Source organism: Oratosquilla oratoria, chromosome 43 (genome assembly GCF_046742065.1).
Source record: "Oratosquilla oratoria isolate Oo_2021 chromosome 43, ASM4674206v1, whole genome shotgun sequence".
Taxonomy (NCBI): domain Eukaryota; kingdom Metazoa; phylum Arthropoda; class Malacostraca; order Stomatopoda; family Squillidae; genus Oratosquilla; species Oratosquilla oratoria.
In genome coordinates this window covers 15,595,979-15,615,295 of record NC_134819.1, presented here as the reverse complement: position 1 = coordinate 15,615,295, position 19,317 = coordinate 15,595,979, and the positions used below count along the sequence as shown (strand labels likewise).

Sequence of the window (19,317 nt, the reverse complement as noted above, 5' to 3'; positions counted from 1 at the left end):
GAACTTTGGGTGTGGAGAGTCCCTACCCTTCTCAAGGAGAGTGCTGGTGAGCCTGAAGAAGTCCAGAAGTCCAGCCGCCTGTGATAACCAGGTATCGGAGTGGATAAGAGTATCCACCCGTCCCAGAGCTATCACAAGGCTCTGACTCAGCTCAGTTAACCTGGGGCTCTGGACTATCTTCGCAAGAAAGTCGACCTCCAGCGTTCTGACCCGTGACGTTAATGAAGGCAATGAAGCCTCCATCTGGAGGTTAACAATCTTGGTCCAAGGTTGAGCTCCAAGGATAATCCTTGCTGCGGCATTTTGGCAAGGCTCCAGGTCTTCAAGCTTGGCAGTCGCCACATTTATGAAAGCTGGAGCAGCGTAGTCCACCAAGCTGCGGACTGCGTCCACATAGAATGTGCGAAGGACCCGATGCGTGGCACCAAATGCCTTCCCCGTCATTGCTCTCATAACTGTGGTTCTTGCCTTCAGTCTCTCTTTGAGATAGGTTACTTCCTTCTGAAAGGTGAGCCTCTCATCAATACAGACCCCCAGGTACTGAAACTGGTGAACCCAGTCCAGCCTAAGGTCCTGGATAGTGAGGTGCTCCCCCTCTTTCCAGAGTCTTAATGCCATGGCCTTCGATTTTGTTGGGGAGATCTTTAACCCTAACCTGCAACATTCCGTCGCCACAGTGCTTAAACAGCGTTGAGCCCTGTTGAAGCACTGCCGTTTCCCAGTAATTATGAGCGCAATGTCATCTGCATAGCAGATGACCTTGCACCCATGTGGTAGAGGTAGTTCCAGAATGTTGGAGACGAGCACATTGAACAGAGTGGGGCTGAGGACCCCCCCCCCCCCCCCCCGTGGAGTGCCATTCTCCAGCATTCTGGCCTCTGATATATGACCCTGAAAGCGTACTTTCGCAGACCGGTGACTGAGATAGTCAGCAATCCAAGAAAGCAGCTTGCCTTTTACACCCTTGCGAGCAAGGGTGTCTAATATCACAAGTGGACTGGCCAGCTCAAACGCCTTTTCCAAATCCAAAAAGACCACGATGGACGGTGTGCCACTGACAGCATTGAGGAGTGTTGCTATACTGTTTGCTGTGCCAGTGCCCTTGCAATAAGCATGTATATGCTCATGCATTGGGCCCAGTTTCCACAGCAGCCTGTTTAGCACCATCCTCTCCGCTGTCTTCCCCATGCAGCTTGTCAGTCTGATGGGGCGATAAGCACTAGGTTCCTTTGGCTTTGGAATTGGCGTTATGATTGCCGTCTTCCAGGCTGTTGGTAGCTTGCCAGTCCTCCAAGACTCGTTTATCACCCGCTGGCCCAAGATGGGTCAGCATGGAGTAGGTGATGAGGTCCTCTCCAGGTGCCGTGTCTGAGCTGGTTTTGTGTGTGACCCGTAGCTCCTGAAGCGTAAAGCTAGCGTCAGTATCATCCGATCGACTCATCATGTCTTCAACACTGTGGCGCCTCACTCCTTGGAGGTCCTGCAGTGTATCTTGAACACACTGCGGGAGTGAGGTGCTGCTGGAGCGAGAGACGAACTCCTGCACCAGCCGCTGTGCCTCAGCATCAGGGGCATGATGAGTGCGTCGTGGTTGAGTCCTGCCAGTAGCCTTACGGAGCTTAGACCACAGCTCTGCTAGGGAGGTGTGAGCGTTAAAGCCCTCACACCATTCAAGAAATTGAGCTCTTCTGGCATCTGCAGCTATGACGTGAGCGTCATGAACTGCAGCGCGCAAGTTGGCCAAATTGGTCTGAGTTCGGCGCCGTCGGAAAACACGCCTAAGCATGTTCACCCGATGGTTGGCCTCTCTCACCTCGGGGGTATAATACCAGCTGTTCTTATGTTCTCTGGGGGACTGGCGAGTCTTTGGGATGGCTCTGTTGTTAGCCACCTGAAGGGCTGCTGAAAAGTCAGCTTCTAACGTTTCCACGTCCTGTGGTGGAACGTAGGACGCTGCCCATTCTTCAACAGACCTCTCAAACACTGGCCAGTTTGCCAAAGCTCTCTTCCACCTGGGAACAGGTAATACAGCTGGTATGGGTGGTGTATCCCGTATGTGCACAGAGACACCGAAGTGATCGCTAGTGACAATAGGATGCACCTCCCAGGTTACCCTAGGAAGGAGAGTGGCCGTCGCCAAGGTCAGATCAAGTCGTCCACCTTGCACGTGCGTCGGATTTCCATCATTCAACAACGCATTGTCAGGGCATTCATCTAATACGTAATTTAAGTGGCGCCCAGCGACATTGGGCCCATGGGGCGAAATCAATATATCATGGTGGGGCTCGGGTTCCGAATAGCGACTGTAATAATAGCGACTGTCAATAGAGCGACTTCACAACTGCCACTCTTTTAAAACAGCGACTATCACAACAGCGACCACATGATAGCGATTGTATTATAAGAGCAATCGTCATAACAGCGACATTATCGCATCAACTGCATGAAACTGTTCAGTAATAAAAAAAATTGAAACCTAAAGGGAATCGAAAACAACATTTTATTTGGACTAGCTATAGAAGTCACATGATTTAAAAAGAAAAAGGCTAGTCAAGCCAAACAACAGAAAGTCATATAGTCAGCCGGAGGGACCACGGGGGAAGGTCTCGAGCAAGGGAGGGGTGGGGTGGGTAAGGGGTGGGGGAAGAACACCAACCCACGGAGGGAGGAAGGATTGGATTTGCCCCAACTTGCGTCCTTTTTGTCCTGCTGTTTTGTCAGACCCTTGATGGTCCTGCTAGAATGCCCCACTACTTGAATAATACTCGGCTCAAGTGTCCGGGTGAGGAGGGAGGTGACGTTGCTGGTTGGTAGGATTAGACTTCTTGTTAGTTCCTTTTGTTGTTGCCGACCTTCCGTTATTTTAATTAAGTAATATTCAAGTAGTGGGACATTCTGTGAGCACCAATGTCAGTGATCTTGATAAAGCTCTAACGAGCAAAACGTTGTACTACCAATACAGGCTTCGACCTCACATGGTGTTGTTCTTCACATTCTTGTCGGCTTTTGCCATTTGTATTCAAGTCTTAACAACCCAAACATTACTATGACCGACGACCGAGCAACCGACCAGTAAATTCACTTCAGTGAATTTATCTCACAAAGTGAACATAAACATGTAAACACGAACAAATAAACATGAGCGATAGAAACATAAGTCTGCAACCTTTTGAGCATATTTCATTCTGAACCTATCTCACAAAATAAACACAACTGAGCACGTAAATACAAACACGAAAACACAAGCAATTGAAACATAAGTCTGCGACCATTCTGACCGGTTGATAGTAAAGTCGCTATTATCACAGTCGCCATGGATCCCCATGGTGGGCGTTGAAGTACCCTCCTATGATGAGCCTGTCCGCAGCAATAGCACACACTTCTCCAAGGTCCAGTTCCGCTCTCTGGCCCCTATATATGTTATAGATGGTGTACGTTTCATGGGCCCGATGGAGTCGAACCGCAAGAACCTCCACACCATCCCCACATGATACAGGGTCCACGATCTCACTGCAGGGGATGGATGATTTGACTAAGATCATGCACCCTCTAGCAGTGAGTGAGCGAGGGAGGGAGAAGATGCGATATCCCGGAAATCGCACCTCTTCGCTCACCAATGTCTCTTGGAGAAGTATGATATCATAACCATGCTCTTGCGCAAGCGCAAGGAGATACGAGCTTTTGCTGCGGAACCCGTTTATGTTCCACTGTAGCAACCTTAAATGACATTTGAACAGGGTGACTTTCTTCCCTGTCAGTTTCCATTACAGTCTCATCTTGTCCTCCCCGGGCAGAAGACAAGATGGGTTGCGTCTTTGTTACAGTGGGGACATTTTCCTCATCATCAGAAGAGGAGTCTTCAAGCCTAAGTGAACATTGACGTTGGAGCCTGGCAGAAAGCACTTTCCTCGTCTTTGTCGTTGTTGGTGTTGCTTTCCCAATAGTGAAAGTGGGCGTGGCAGGCTTGGGGGAAGTGGAAGGGGAGGAGGAGGAGGCAGAGGAAGAGGAAGAGGCGGGGGAGGAGGCGGGAGAGGAGGAGGTAGAGGGGGAGGGAGTCCTCTCCTTTCGCATAGGGTTCCTCTTCTCTTTAAGGAGTTTGAGCACGTTCTTGACGGACCTATCCACCATGACTAGCATCTTCTCCGGGTCGCTTTCCCCTAGGGTAGTAGCGACTGCAGAGACGACACCAGTCACAATCAAGTCGATGTCATCCTCCTTAAGGGAGATGACATCAGACGGATACTGAGGTGGAGGGAGCTGCCGTTCCTATGCTCGTGGGGTTGGTACTGAGGGCGTGGGTTTGGTTTTAGGTTTAGGGGTGGGATTGGAGGCGGGCGTGGGTTGGAGGTGGGCGCGGTTTTGGAAGTGGGTGCGGGTTTGGAAGTGGGTGCGGGTTTGGAGGTTGACGCGGGTTTGGGTGCGTAAACTTTCTTGGGAGCTGGTTGTGTCTGTGTGGGGGCTTGGTTAAGTGATGGAAATTGCTCCTGGTTGTTCAAATCAGGAGCGCTAAGTATAGGTGGTTGTGGTACTGTGGTGGGAGAGTGCTTCCTGCTGCCCCATACAAATGTTCCAGGGGGGGTAGGTATGAAGTCCTGCTGCTTCTCTGTCCTCTCCTTAGAGGCAATGGCCTGCACTTTACGCACTGCGCATGAGGTATTTCAGGCGTGGTGCTTCTTGCTGCAATTGGGGCACTTGGCAACAGTCTCAGTGTCAGCCTTGAACTTGTTAAGACAAGTCTCAGTGGCATGAGGCATGCTGCAAATGCCGCACTTGGGCTGCTTCGAAGTGCACCTCGCCCGGTGATGACCATAGCGCTGACACCTGAAACAACGAAGAGGATCAGGGATGTACGTTCGTACATCATACCTGCCATATATCCCCAGGTCAATCTTGTTGAACGGTTCGCCTTTTATGGTTATGAGTACCTGGCGTGTGGGCGTCTTATCCCAGCGGCGCATTCTCGTGGCACCGATTACCTGAGCGTGGTCCTCAATGGCCTCAGTCATATACGAGGTCGGGTAATCGTGTACCACGAGTCGATGCTTCTTGTCTTCTGGGTTAAGCCGCTCCAGCTTCAGAGGCTTACCATCCAACGATGTTATCGTCTCCAGCTCCTCTACGAGTTGGTAACTGCTAGGTAGCAGCAGCAAGTTACCATCGCCGAGGGGACGGAGGGATACCAGCTTTCCATGGAGGGGGCCTTTCTCCAAAGCTCTCACCACCTCAAATGCAGTGTCGTATCCTGCTGAGGGTACGACTTTGAAGGTGGGGAGCTTGCCACCCTTGTTACGAAGGGGGGCCACCACCACAGCAGCTTCATCATCGGATGAAGGCTCAGAAGCTGGAGCGCAACGCCTACGTTTGGTCACACCTGCAGTGTTGTCAGTACCCGCCATGGCGGCACTGATAACGCTAAGTCGTAGTACGCACAATAAGATTCGTGAAAAAAACGGAAATCTGAGGGGGCGGGGGAGCGCGGGCGTTAACTAACGCGTTGGTGCTATGTCTAAACCTGTCTACCTTGCAAGCAGTCAACGAATACGAGGCCCGAGTGCACCTAGAGCGTGCGAGACCGAAAAGGAAATTTTTGATAGAACCGCAAGGGCTATGCCGATCGTGCAGGGAGAGTTATGCTGGGCATAATCCTGCCAGAGCGAGATTCCACAAAGAAGGGGGAATTGTCTCGGGTAGCAGTACGTTTCGATGGTGAAATGGTCGTAGCACGTCAATCAGAGCTAGCGACTAGGGTAATTGACGGCTAGAAGGCGTAAATTTAGTGGCGAAGTAATCCAGCGTGGATGTGCTCTCAAATCAGAATCTATCTAATCTCTGCGACCGACCGCGACGCATCCCGACCTAAGCTTTTATATGCCCCATAGTGGGCAAGCGTAGTGAGCAAGAGCGTCCAGATGAAAATTAAACGAGCCAATCAGGATCCAGCACAAGTTGCCTGGGTCCGCACCAGCCTCCTTTATAAGGAGGGGGACCAAGCCGAGAGATCAGCAGAGAAAAGATTATTCACATGAAGAGGACACCCCCGCTGCGTTTCTTCACCACGTGGATCTCGACTGATTTAGCCACAATCACCCTAGTCGCTAGCTCTGATTATCGTGCTAACGCCTACCACCTCGTAAAGTACTGCTACCCGAGTCAATTCCCCCTTCTCTGTGAAATCTCGCTCTGGCAGGATTATACCCCAGATAACTCTCCCTGCACGATTCGCATAGTACGTGTGGTTCTGTAAAAATTGCTTTTACGGCGGGAGAAGGGGGAACCCCGACCTCAAGAATAGCCCGGTCTCGCACGCTCTAGTGCACCCGAGCCTCGTTTTCGTTGACTGCTTGCAAGGTAGACAGGATAAGACATAGCACCAACGCGCTAGTTAACGCCCGCGATCCCCCGCCCCCTTAGATTACGAGTTTTTTTTTCACGAATCGTTGCGAGTAACTTAGGTTTTTTCTCGTTATCAGTGCCGCCATGGCGGCTACTGACTCTTGGACTGGCGTGTCGAAGAAACGACGTTGCGCTCCAGGTTCGGCGGCTCCATCGGATGATGAAGCTGCTATCGTGATGGCCCCAGTTAGCGCAAAGGGTGGCAAGCTCCCCACCTTCAAGGTCGTACCCTCGGCGGGGTACGACACTGCTTTTGAGGTGGTGCGAGCTCTAGAAAAGGGCCCTCTCCGTGGCAAGCTTTTGTCCCTCCGGCCCCTCGGCGATGGTAACGTGCTATTGTTACCAAGCACATACGAACTCGTCGAGGAGCTGGACGGGATCAAGTCGCTCGATGGTAAGCCGGTGAACCTGGAGCGTCTTAACCCGGAAGACCGGCAGCATCGACTCGTGGTACACGATTACCCGACCTCCTACATGACTGAGGCCATCGAGGATCACAGTCAGGTAATCGGTGCCACGAGAATGCGTTGCTGGGATAAGACGCCCACACGCCAGGTACTCATAAAGATCAAAGGCGAACCTTTTAACAAGATTGACTTGGGTTGGTATGGCAGGTATGATGTACAAACGTACATCCCTGATCCTCTCCGTTGCTTCAGGTGTCAGCGCTATGGTCATCACCAGGCGAGGTGCACTTCGAAAAAGCCCAAGTGCGGCATTTGCAGCATGCCTCATGCCACTGAGACTTGTCTTAACAAGTTCAAGGCTAACACTGAGACTGTTGCCAAGTGCCCGAACTGTAGTAAGAAGCACCACGCCTGAAATACCTCATGCGCAGTGCTTAAAGTGCAGGCCATTGCCTCTAAGGAGAGGACAGAGAAGCAACAGGACTTCATACCTGCCCCCCCCCCCAGGAACATTTGTATGGGGCAGCAGGAAACACTCTCCTACCACAGCACCACCACCACCTACACACAGTGCTCCTGATCTGAACAATCAGGAGCATTTTCCAACACTGAACCCAGCTCCAACACAGACTAACACGAAAACACCACCAGCTCCCAAAAAAGCCACGCTCACCTCTAAACCCGTGCCCGCCTCTAAACCCGCGCCCACCTCCAAATCCACGCCTGCCTCCAATCCCACCCCCAAACCTAAAGCCAAACCCACGCCCCCAGTACCAACCCCACGAGCACAGGACCGACGGTCCCCTCCACCTCAATATCCGTCCGATGTCATCCCCCTTAGGGAGGATGATATCGACCTGATTGTGACTGGCGTCGTCTCTGCAGTCGCTACGACCCTCGGGGAGAGCGACGCAGACAAGATGCTAGTCATGGTGGATAGGTCCGTCAAGAACGTGCTCAAACTCCTTAAAGAGAAGAGGAACCCTAGGCGAAAGGAGAGGACTCCCTCCCCCTCTACCTCCTCCTCTCCCGCCTCCTCCCCCGCCTCTTCCACTACCTCTTCCTCTTCCTCAACCTCCTCCTCCTCCCCTTCCACTTCCCCCAAGCCTGCCACACCCACTTTTACAATTGGGAAAGCTACACCCACATCTTCAAAGACTAAGAGAGTGTCTTCTGCTAACCCCCAACGTCATTTTGCATTGAGGCTTGAAGACTCCTCTTCTGAAGAGGAGGGAAACGCTCCCACTGTTACAAAGTCGCAACCCATCTTGTCGTCTGACCGGGGAGGACAAGATGAGACTGTAATGGAAACTGACAGGGAAGAACATCGCCCTGTTCAATAATCACTTAAGGTTGCCACAGTGGAACGTAAACGGGTTCCGCAGCAAAAGCGCGTATCTCCTTGCGCTTGCGCAAGAGCATGATTACGATATCATACTTCTCCAAGAGACATTGTTGAGCGATGAGGTACGATTTCCGGGATATCGCATCTTCTCCCTCCCTCGCTTACCCACTACTAGGGGGTGCATGATCTTAGTCAAATCATCCATCCCCTGTAGTGAGATCATGGACCCTGTATCATGTGGGAATGGTGTAGAAGTTCTTGCGGTTCGACTTCATCGGGCCCACGAAACGTACACCATCTATAACATATACAGGGGCCAGAGAGCGGAACTGGACCTTGGAGAAGTGTGTGCTATTGCTGCGGACAGGCTCCTCATCATAGGAGGGTACTTCAACGCCCACCATGATATATTGATGTCGCTCCATGGGCCCAATGTCGCTGGGCGCCACTTAAGTTACGTACTAGAGGAATGCCCTAACAATGCGTTGTTGAATGATGGAAATCCGACGCACGTGCAAGGTGGACGACTCGATCTGACCTTGGCGACGGCCACTCTCCTCCCTAGGGTAACCTGGGAGGTGCATCCTATTGTCACTAACGATCACTTTGGTGTCTCTGTGCACATACGGAATGCACCACCCATACTAGCTGTATCACCTGTTCCCAGGTGGAAGAGAGCTTTGGCAAACTGGCCAGTGTTTGAGAGGTCTGTTGAAGAATGGGCAGCGTCCTACGTTCCACCACAGGACGTGGAAACGTTAGAAGCTGACTTTTCTGCAGCCCTTCAGGTGGCTAACAACAGAGCCATCCCAAAGACTCGCCAGTCCCCCAGAGAACATAAGAACAGCTGGTACTATACCCCCGAGGTGAGAGAGGCCAACCATCGGGTGAACATGCTTAGGCGTGTTTTCCGACGGCGCCGAACTCAGACCAATTTGGCCAACTTGCGCGCTGCAGTTCATGACGCTCACGTCATAGCTGCAGATGCCAGAAGAGCTCAATTTCTTGAATGGTGTGAGGGCTTTAACGCTCACACCTCCCCAGCAGAGCTGTGGTCTAAGCTCCGTAAGGCTACTGGCAGGACTCAACCACGACGCACTCATCATGCCCCTGATGCTGAGGCACAGCGGCTGGTGCAGGAGTTTGTCTCTCGCTCCAGCAGCACCTCTCTCCCGCAGTGTGTTCAAGATACACTGCAGGACCTCCAAGAAGTGAGGCGCCACAGTGTTGAGGACATGATGAGTCGATCGGATGATACTGACGCTAGCTTTACGCTTCAGGAGCTACGGGTCACACACAAAACCAGCTCAGACACGGCACCTGGAGAGGACCTCATCACCTACTCCATGCTGACCCATCTTGGGCCAGCGGGTGATAAACGAGTCTTGGAGGACTGGCAAGCTACCAACAGCCTGGAAGACGGCAATCATAACGCCAATTCCAAAGCCAAAGGAACCTAGTGCTTATCGCCCCATCAGACTGACAAGCTGCATGGGGAAGACAGCGGAGAGGATGGTGCTAAACAGGCTGCTGTGGAAACTGGGCCCAATGCATGAGCATATACATGCTTATTGCAAGGGCACTGGCACAGCAAACAGTATAGCAACACTCCTCAATGCTGTCAGTGGCAAACCATCCATCGTGGTCTTTTTGGATTTGGAAAAGGCGTTTGAGCTGGCCAGTCCACTTGTGATATTAGACACCTTTGCTCGTAAGGGCGTAAAAGGCAAGCTGCTTTCTTGGATTGCTGACTATCTCAGTCACCGGTCTGCGAAAGTACGCTTTCAGGGTCATATATCAGAGGCCAGAATGCTGGAGAATGGCACTCCACAGGGGGGTGGGGGTCCTCAGCCCCACTCTGTTCAATGTGCTCGTCTCCAACATTCTGGAACTACCTCTACCACATGGGTGCAAGGTCATCTGCTATGCAGATGACATTGCGCTCATAATTACTGGGAAACGGCAGTGCTTCAACAGGGCTCAACGCTGTTTAAGCACTGTGGCGACGGAATGTTGCAGGTTAGGGTTAAAGATCTCCCCAACAAAATCGAAGGCCATGGCATTAAGACTCTGGAAAGAAGGGAAGCACCTCACCATCCAGGACCTCAGGCTGGACTGGGTTCACCAGTATCAGTACCTGGGGGTCTGGATTGATGAGAGGCTCACCTTTCAGAAGGAAGTAACCTATCTCAAGGAGAGACTGAAGGCAAGAACCACAGTTATGAGAGCAATGACGGGGAAGGCATTTGGTGCCACGCATCGGGTCCTTCGCACATTCTATGTGGACGCAGTCCGCAGCTTGGTGGACTACGCTGCCCCAGCTTTCATAAATGTGGCGACTGCCAAGCTTGAAGACCTGGAGCCTTGCCAAAATGCCGCAGCAAGGATTATCCTTGGAGCTCAACCTTGGACTAAGATCGTTAACCTCCAGATGGAGGCTTCATTGCCTTCATTAACGTCACGGGTCAGAAGGCTGGAGGTCGACTTTCTTGCGAAGATAGTCCAGAGCCCCATAATAACTGAGCTGAGTCAGAGCCTTGTGACAGCTCTGGGACGGGTGGATACTCTTATCCACTCCGATACCTGGTTATCACAGGCGGCTGGACTTCTGGACTCCTTCAGGCTCACCAGCACTCTCCTTGAGAAGGGTAGGGACTCTCCACACCCAGAGTTCAAGCCCCCACCACCATGGCTGTCGATACCTGCAACCTTCGTTGCCACAAAGCTTCCCAGTAAGAAGAAGTTATGTGATCAGGAAAGAGTACGAGCGCAGGCCCTACAAGGCATCCGCGCACTGTCGGAACCTGGAATGGCGGTCTGTTACACGGATGGCTCCGTAGACCCCAACAGGCCTCGCAGTGAGGGAGCTGCTTTCGTGACGGATGGTTTGACCTACGGCAGGAGAATATCTGATCATGCGTCCACTCTCCAAGCTGAGGCCATAGCGGTCCAAGGAGCATTAGAGCATGCTCTAATATCTCGAGCTGGTCCTGTGGTGATCCACACGGATTTACAGTCTCTGCTATGCAGCTTAGAATCGATACAGCCCAGCGACAATGTACGCCTACTGACCTCCATCCTAGCACTCCTGCTGAAGCTGCATCAGCAAGGCAGGTGTGTTACGTTCAACTGGGTGCCGAGCCACGTAGGTGTCCCAGGTAATGAGCTAGCCGACGCCGCAGCTGAAGCGGCGTGCCAAATACCCGAAGTCGATGTTGTCGTCCCTCTCAGCAGAAATCAGTTGCGCCTACACACCAAGGCTCTTAATCAGGTATAACGTTTCTTTCAGCACAGACTGGAGGCAGAGGTGTCAGAGAGGGCGAGGTGGTACAGGGCAGTCACAGACTATGAGCCCCTTGTAATTCCTCGCTCCACACCTAGAAAAGTGGAAACTCTGCTCTTCCGTCTGCGACTGGAGGACCGTTATTTCTGGGAAATCAAGAGAGATTCGAGACCTGAAGAAAGAAGATGCCACCATTGTAGCCACCCTGAATCCACCCTGAAGTACTACCTCAAGCATTGCCCCGCAACTGCTTTTCTGAGGAGAGGGCCTCCGACAACATCTGAGGGTCTTATGCGTCGCCTATGCCGCCACCTAAGCGATTATGAACTGCGTCGGGTGGTGGAGTGTCAGCCCCCCTTTAATTATTTTATGTTATTGCGCTTGTACTCCGTTCATGTCAGGAAGGGTGAATTCACCGAGCTGTGCATACGTATTTCATATAGACATGCACATCCGGTAAATGTATGGGTGGGCGTGGCCAAACCACGACCACTCATACACTGAATCAGCCCCCTTTTTCTTATAAATTATAACAACATTACTACTCATTCCTAACACCGAATACAGTTCACATTGGGAAGGGTGCATTCACCGAGATGTGCATACGTATTTCATATACGTATGCACATCTTGTGAATGTATGAGTGTGTGTGGTTGGGCCCACACACACTCATATGTAAAATCACCCTCCGCTCACATCAAAAGCCCGTGGGAGCTTCACACACACACACACACACACACACACACACACACACACACACACACACACACACACACACACACACACACACACACACACACACACACACACACACACACACACACACACACACACACACACACACACACACACACACACACCGAGAGATCAGTTCACTCCAGGACACGATATCTTCAAGCAGCTCTTCCCTTCAAGCAGCTCTTCTCTTCAAGCACCTCTCCCCATCAAGCAGCTCTCCTCCACAAGCAGCTCTCCTCCACAAGCAGCTCTCCTCCACAAGCAGCTCTCCTCCACAAGCAGCTCTCCTCCACAAGCAGCTCTCCTCCACAAGCAGCTCTCCTCCACAAGCAGTACTCCTCTCTAAGCAGCAGTCATCTCCAAGCTTCAAGTTCTCCTCTGCTCTCAAGCTCATCCCTTTACGAGTTTAGAGTTAAATAAAAACCGAGTGCGTAGTGTTACCGTGAGTTTCATTTCCCTGGCTTGTCCGAACCATATCACAAAAAATTAAATAATAACAACAAACTCCTGTTCCTTGATGTAATGGTAGACGCGCCATCTGATGATTTCATCACTACTGTTTACCGCAACCCCATCAATGCTGAGAAATGCATGAACGGTGAGAGTGAATGTACGGTTGAGTACAAAAGAGGTGTAATTAAGGCATAGTGTGACAGACGATTAAGGTTTGCTCGTCGTGGCATTCACTACACTCAGAACTACAATACCTACGACAGCTGTTAGTGAATAACGGTTATTCCAACACAGACCTTGACAGCATTACTAAGAAACTGCTTGACAGTAGTTTGAATAACCATACCCCTCACCACAATAACATCATCAATTTTTTTTCATAAGAATATCTTCAGTAGTATATACCGGGAAGATGAGAAGCGCATTAAAGACATTGTTTTTCGAAATTGTAAACCGGTGGATGAAAATGATGTCTTGCGTTTGGTGATATTTTATAAATAAAAACAACAACAGCAACAACGCACTAGTTCCCTAGTTCTTAGAAATGATTTGTCTGGCAATTCTGGGATGCTGTCGAGAACCAATGTAGTTTATAAGTTTAATTGTACCTTTGGAGACTGTGAGCTCTTTTCTCGTAGCTATGTTGGTTTTACGACATGCAGCCTTAGCAGGCGTTTAACTCTCCACCTCCAACAGGGAGCCATTAAAAACCATTTTGAACATTATCACAAGTCTGTGTTGGATAGAGCAACCGTTGTTCATAACACTGAAGTTGTAGCTCAATGTAACGACATTAAGGAACTGAAAATGTTAGAGGCTGTGTATATAAGAGAATTGTCTCCTGTTATTAATATTCAGTCCAACATGATATCTGCTATCCCCCTTTTTAATAGCTCTTCGCGACATGTGGTACCTAACCTACCTCGGCATGATAGCTCACCTCACCTTACACCGACCCCAACTCTCCCCCACCCTCACCTTTCCCTCCCTCTACCCCTTCTCCTCCTCAAGCTCTGAGAAGATCAACCAGAGTGAGGTCTTCGTAGGTTTAAATGTCGCGCATGTCACCAAGAGTGTAGCATTCTTCTTTATTCTGTGACGATGTAACGTATCTATAAAATTGTGTTGTCTGAACTGTATTTGTATCTTGATAACGTCCTTAAAGCGCTTTTTCTGTCCACCTACTTTTCGCTTTCCATAGGAAGGTCGCCATAGAGGAGCTGCTTTGGGATGCGGTTGTCTGGCATTCGGGAGACGTGTCCTGTCCACCTTAACTGAGCCTTGCGCATGGTGGTGATGACACTAGGGATGTCTGCTTTCTTCAAGACCTCTGTGTTGGCACAGTGTATATAAATATATTTATTGTGTACATAATTTATATTATGATGTTATATATTTATCGTATATAGTACAATGTAGTTTGTTATTGTAAGATTTAGCAGATGCGATGCGCGCCGTTGTTTAGGCGCGAAAATGTGAGCGTGGCGTCAGTTTTCAAGCAGCCTTGACAACTGTTGCACGCATTTTGTGCTAGTGCTCTTTTTTTGTGTGTATCTAAATATACTTGTGCCTTTGACTTTCGTTGAGTATTCTTTTGCCACCCAGAACATTAAATGGTGGCAGCGTGTAAACATTCATTGTGCATATATTCTATACAGAACTCGAATTGTGTGACATTTGAAAATTGCCGGCCGGTGATAGCGTTGTGGCGATGGTTTTTTTTTTTTTCCAGCCCAGGTGTTTTTCAGTGAACTTAATTAATATATTAGACGTGATAGTGCTCCGGACACAGTGATTTCAGTTTGTATTTCGGAGCAGGGACATTTATCTCAGATTTGCGCCAGGTGATTTTTTTTTTCCGCTCTTCTCGGGCATCATCGTCGTCTGCCCCTGTCACTGGATCGCCTTGTGCTCCTGTGTGTGTTCTCAGCGCTAATTTGGGCCTGGATGGTGGAGGATTTTGGACAGTCATAATTGTGCCGTGTATTCTTCAGAGGCAACAAGTCGTCGTCGTCTGCTGAAATTCCGGTCGTGGCGTTCCCAGACGGCCTTGAGATCGCTCTGCGCCAGACTTTGGCTACCTTGGACCTTGTTACCAGTTTTGTCATTTTATTAGTTTTGTGAATATATGGTGAAAAAATACATTAAATAAATAAGATAAATAAAATGAAATCATTTCAAATATCCGGTTGTGCCACAAGAGGCCATTTTTGTGACGTCACTATTTGTTTACATTCTGAAATGTTACCCCGGAATGTCTAGACTCCCTTCGCCTGTGACGTGTGTTGTATACTTACGTATTAGTGCTTTATATAATAATAATTACGTAATTTTTTTTCTTCTAATTACTGTCTTAATATATTTTTTTTCTTCATTGTGGTTTATGTATTGCATTGTTTGTGTTCAATGCTTGTGTTTGTGTGAATTATATTTTCTTACGTTCGTGTCCCATGTCCATGTGATTTCTCTATATTATTATTATTATTATTTTTTTTTACATTATTTCATGCTTATGCTAGTGTGTTGTATTTGCTTGGTGTCAGTGTTTTCATATGCTTTTACGAAGTGGGTTAAGGTTGTCATCTCCTATCATGTCTAAGTCTAAGAGGCCTTCGTTTCTCAGTCCGCCAAGCTCATCTGAGACAATGGCTCACAAGTTGACGTTGCTCCATCAAAATCCGTCGGTGGTGCAATTTTCTGGTCAAGATCCTCATTATAGGGCGGCTGATTTTATCCGCCAATGTGAGGACGCCATTGTTCAGTCAAATGTTTCGACGGGGCCTGAAAAGATCTCCTTTGTGAGGTCCCAGATTGTGCCAAATTCTCTAGCATCGGAGTTACTTTCGGCGTCGTGTTTAGATCCTAAATTTCTGAACTATAATTATGACACCTGTGTGTGTGTGTGTGTGTGTGTGTGTGTGTGTGTGTGTGTGTGTGTGTGTGTGTGTATACACACATTTATATATATATATATATATATATATATATATGTGTGTGTGTGTGTGTGTGTGTGTGTGTGTGTGTGTGTGTGTGTGTGTGTGTGTGTGTGTGTGTGTGTGTGTGTGTGTGTGTGTGTGCCACACAAGAATCCCACAGTCGGAGAAAATAAACTTCGAATAAAAGAAGATTCTACATTCCGGCCCTCTTCAGGAAAGTACGTGAGACAGTAGGCAATTGGGACTTATAAGCTAACGATCCAAAGGAATGTGAGGGAACATGGACTGATGACATTACTCTGACGTGGTGTAAGAAGGGGTGGCGGGGGACGGGGAGGCGGGTTGTAAGCTTTAGAAAAGCTTATTGACCGCTGCGAGGGAAATAATGTCAGGAGTCCACTGCCCTTTAGAAATATTGATTTTGGGCCATTCCTCAATAGCTGATTAAACTATTTTCCATCTGAAATCGCAGTGAGACTTGAACACTAATGTGGCCTTACCCCAGTCGAAAGAATGATTATGATTTTTAACATGAAGAAACACGGCCAAATTTTCCTGCCCATACCTGATTCATCTTTTATGTTCTGCCAATCTAGTGTTCAAATGTCTACCGGTTTGACCCAAGTACACCAAATCACAATCGTGGTAGGGAAATAAACGCCGGGTGACTCTACTTCCTTCAGTTTTTGTTGAACGTCCACAATTTGCTTACGCACGTTGTTGGGATAGTGATAAACAATTATAAGACGTTCATTAGGAAACAGCTTAATAGAAAAAAATTATAGTTATACTATAAGGAATTTTCCCAATTGTCCACTGTTTCATGTACTTTACAGAAGAGGGCTACAGTTGGAAGCCGAAATATAGAATCTTCTTTTATTCGAAGTTTATTTTCTACGACTGTGGGTTTCTTGTGTTATTTACAAATATAATACAACTTTATTTTTTATATATATGTATTTTTATATTTATATATATATATATATATATATATATATATATATATATATATATATATGTGTGTGTGTGTGTGTGTGTGTGTGTGTGTGTGTGTGTGTATGTATATATATATATATATATATATATATATATATATATATATATATATATTGATTTAAACTATGACAAATGTAACTGAAGGCGGAGAAAATATACGAGAAATAATGGAAGAATTACTGCCTTAACGTTTCGACCCTTAGGGTCTTGATCACAAAGCATAACACAAAAGTATAACATGGACATTTTATACACATACATGTCACCTCACAGGGTGCCTGGGAAAGGTCGTCGCGCTCGGAACATTTGTCCGTTTGTTTTCATCCACTATCAATAAACTTGTAGCTCTTGCCAAGCATATAAAACCATCTCTATGGTTGATGTTATTATTAGTATTAATATAGGCTGCTTCTATTGTTTTTCTTAATTTCTTTGTTGAACCTTTATTTATTATAATTGTATTGTCCCAGTTCGGAAGGTGGTCATATGTATCTATGTGTCTTACCATAGAATTAGAAAGCCTGTGGGTTCTTACATAATTTTTGTGTTCATATAATCTTTTTTCTAATCCACGACCTGTTTCCCCAAAATATGAGGATGGGCAATTTTTACAAGGTATTTTATAGACAATACTATTTTCATTCGTATGGTTATTATAATTACGCGTTACCAAATGTCCCACTTTGCTACCTGATGTTCTTGCTATCTTTATACCTGCTTTTAAGAGGACGTTGTCTAGAGTTGAATTAATGCTGGAATTTGGGACTGTGATATATCGTGTTTCTTTGTTGCAATTATTTTTATCTTTACTCTTCTTATTTATTTCCTTAGCTTTCTTTTTTAGTTTAAGTAGGAGACCTTTGGGATATTTTAATTTGCTGAAAGTTTTTGTAATGTGATCTAGTTCGTCTTCTAAGAATTCTTCACTACAGATGCGAAAAGCCCTGAGGAAGAAGCCAATTATTATTATACCTCTTTTAGTCCTAATATTGTGTCCTGAATAAAAATGTATATAATCTTCTTTATTAGTGGGTTTGCGGTATACCGAAAACTTTACATTGCTGTTTGTTCTGTGTATGACAGTGTCTAAAAATGGTAATTTTCTGTTGTTCTCTACTTCTGCCGTAAATTGTATGTTACTATTTACATTGTTTAATCTTTTTAATTTATTGTTAATATTAGCTTCTTTTGGTACAATAACAACAATGTCATCAACATACCTTAACCAAACACTGTTTCTACCCATTATTGATATATAATTTTCAGTTTCAAGCATTTCCATATATAAGTTGGCTAACACAGCAGAGAGGGGACTACCCATGGCTAAGCCAGAATGTTGTCTATATTCAACATCATTGAAAGTAAAAGCACCGAAACCTACACAAAGAGAAATTAAATCAAGGTAATCTGTTTTGGGGATAGGTAAATCTTCATTATTTAAATTGTTTACCACTCGCTCAACAGCTTTAAGAGCACCATTTATCGAAACACGGGTAAACAACGAAGTGACATCATAGCTGGCTAATATTTTGTTTTTCAAATCCAAATCCTTTAACCTGTTAATTAGATCTGAAGAGTTTTGCAGGTGAGCATTACTGATAGAACCTAATGTTTTGGATAAGGGTTTAGCTAAGCATTTGGCTAACCTATGTGGAGCACTATTGACACCTGATGTAATAGGACGCATGGGAATTCCTGTTTTGTGGATTTTTGGTAAGCCTATATCCCTATTAAATGCTAAAGCACAAGTGGCGTCAATGATTTTAAGAGAACATTTCTCTAACTCTCTGTATTTCCTTTTTTCTTCATAATTCAAATTCTATATTTACATTAGAGATAAAAAGGTTGTTAGGAATCACATTGGTCCACTATTATCTGCTGACGGTCAACTTGAATATTCAAATGAAGGAATGTGTAATATCTTGAACAATTATTTTAGCTCGGTATTCGTAAACGAAACACCTCAAAATGAATTCCAAACTGAAACCTGTGAAAAGTCTGGGGTAAACTTACTCACTACGGTAAATATAACAAAAGAAAAAATTAAAAGGTGTATAGACAAACTCAAAGTTAATAAAACACCAGGGCCTGACGGTTGGCATCCAAGAATCTTAAAGGAAATGAAAAATGAGATTGTTGTTCCATTAGAAATTATTTTCAAGAAATCCATCATATCCGGAGATGTCCCAAGAGAATGGAAGCTAGCTAACGTTACTCCCATGTTCAAAAAAGGTGACAAAAAGAAACCAAATAACTATAGGCCTATAAGTTTGACTTCAATCGTAGGAAAAACAATGGAAACTATCATCAGAGATGCTATCGAACATCATTTAGAAAGTAACCGTTTGATAAATGATAGCTAGCATGGTTTCAGACGGAAACGTTCTTGCGTGACTAACTTACTCGAATTCTACAACACAGTTATCTCGAATTATGACAAAAGAAACAATATAGATTTAATATATCTAGACTTTGCAAAAGCTTTTGATACCGTCCCACACGAAAGACTAATTACTAAATTAGCTTCACACGGAATAAGTGGTAGCCTATTAAGTTGGACTAGTAATTGGTTGAATGGTCGAAAATAGAGAGTTGTTTTAAATGGAAAAACTTCTGGTTGGAAAAATGTTACAAGTGGAGTTCCTCAGGGTTCCGTTCTTGGGCTACTTCTATTCAGAGTATATATAAATGATATAGACCATGGACTAAAATCTACTGTTTCCAAATTTGCTGATGATACAAAACTGTGCGGAGTGGCAAATGAT

General features: G+C 46.7%; 1 protein-coding gene across 2 annotated transcripts in view; it reads left to right on the top strand.

Annotated features, from left to right (window-relative positions):
• The window catches only part of LOC143022122 (uncharacterized), a 64,559-nt gene that overhangs the window by 28,041 nt on the left and 17,201 nt on the right, over window positions 1-19,317 (top strand). The window contains exon 1 of one of the 2 annotated variants that reach the window (XM_076180136.1): window positions 13,844-13,965. The exons of the other annotated variant lie outside the window; for it this stretch is intronic. The gene's annotated coding sequence lies outside the window, so the exon portion shown is untranslated. Of the gene's footprint in view, window positions 1-13,843; window positions 13,966-19,317 lie in introns of those variants that run through there. 2 annotated transcript variants of the gene reach the window in all.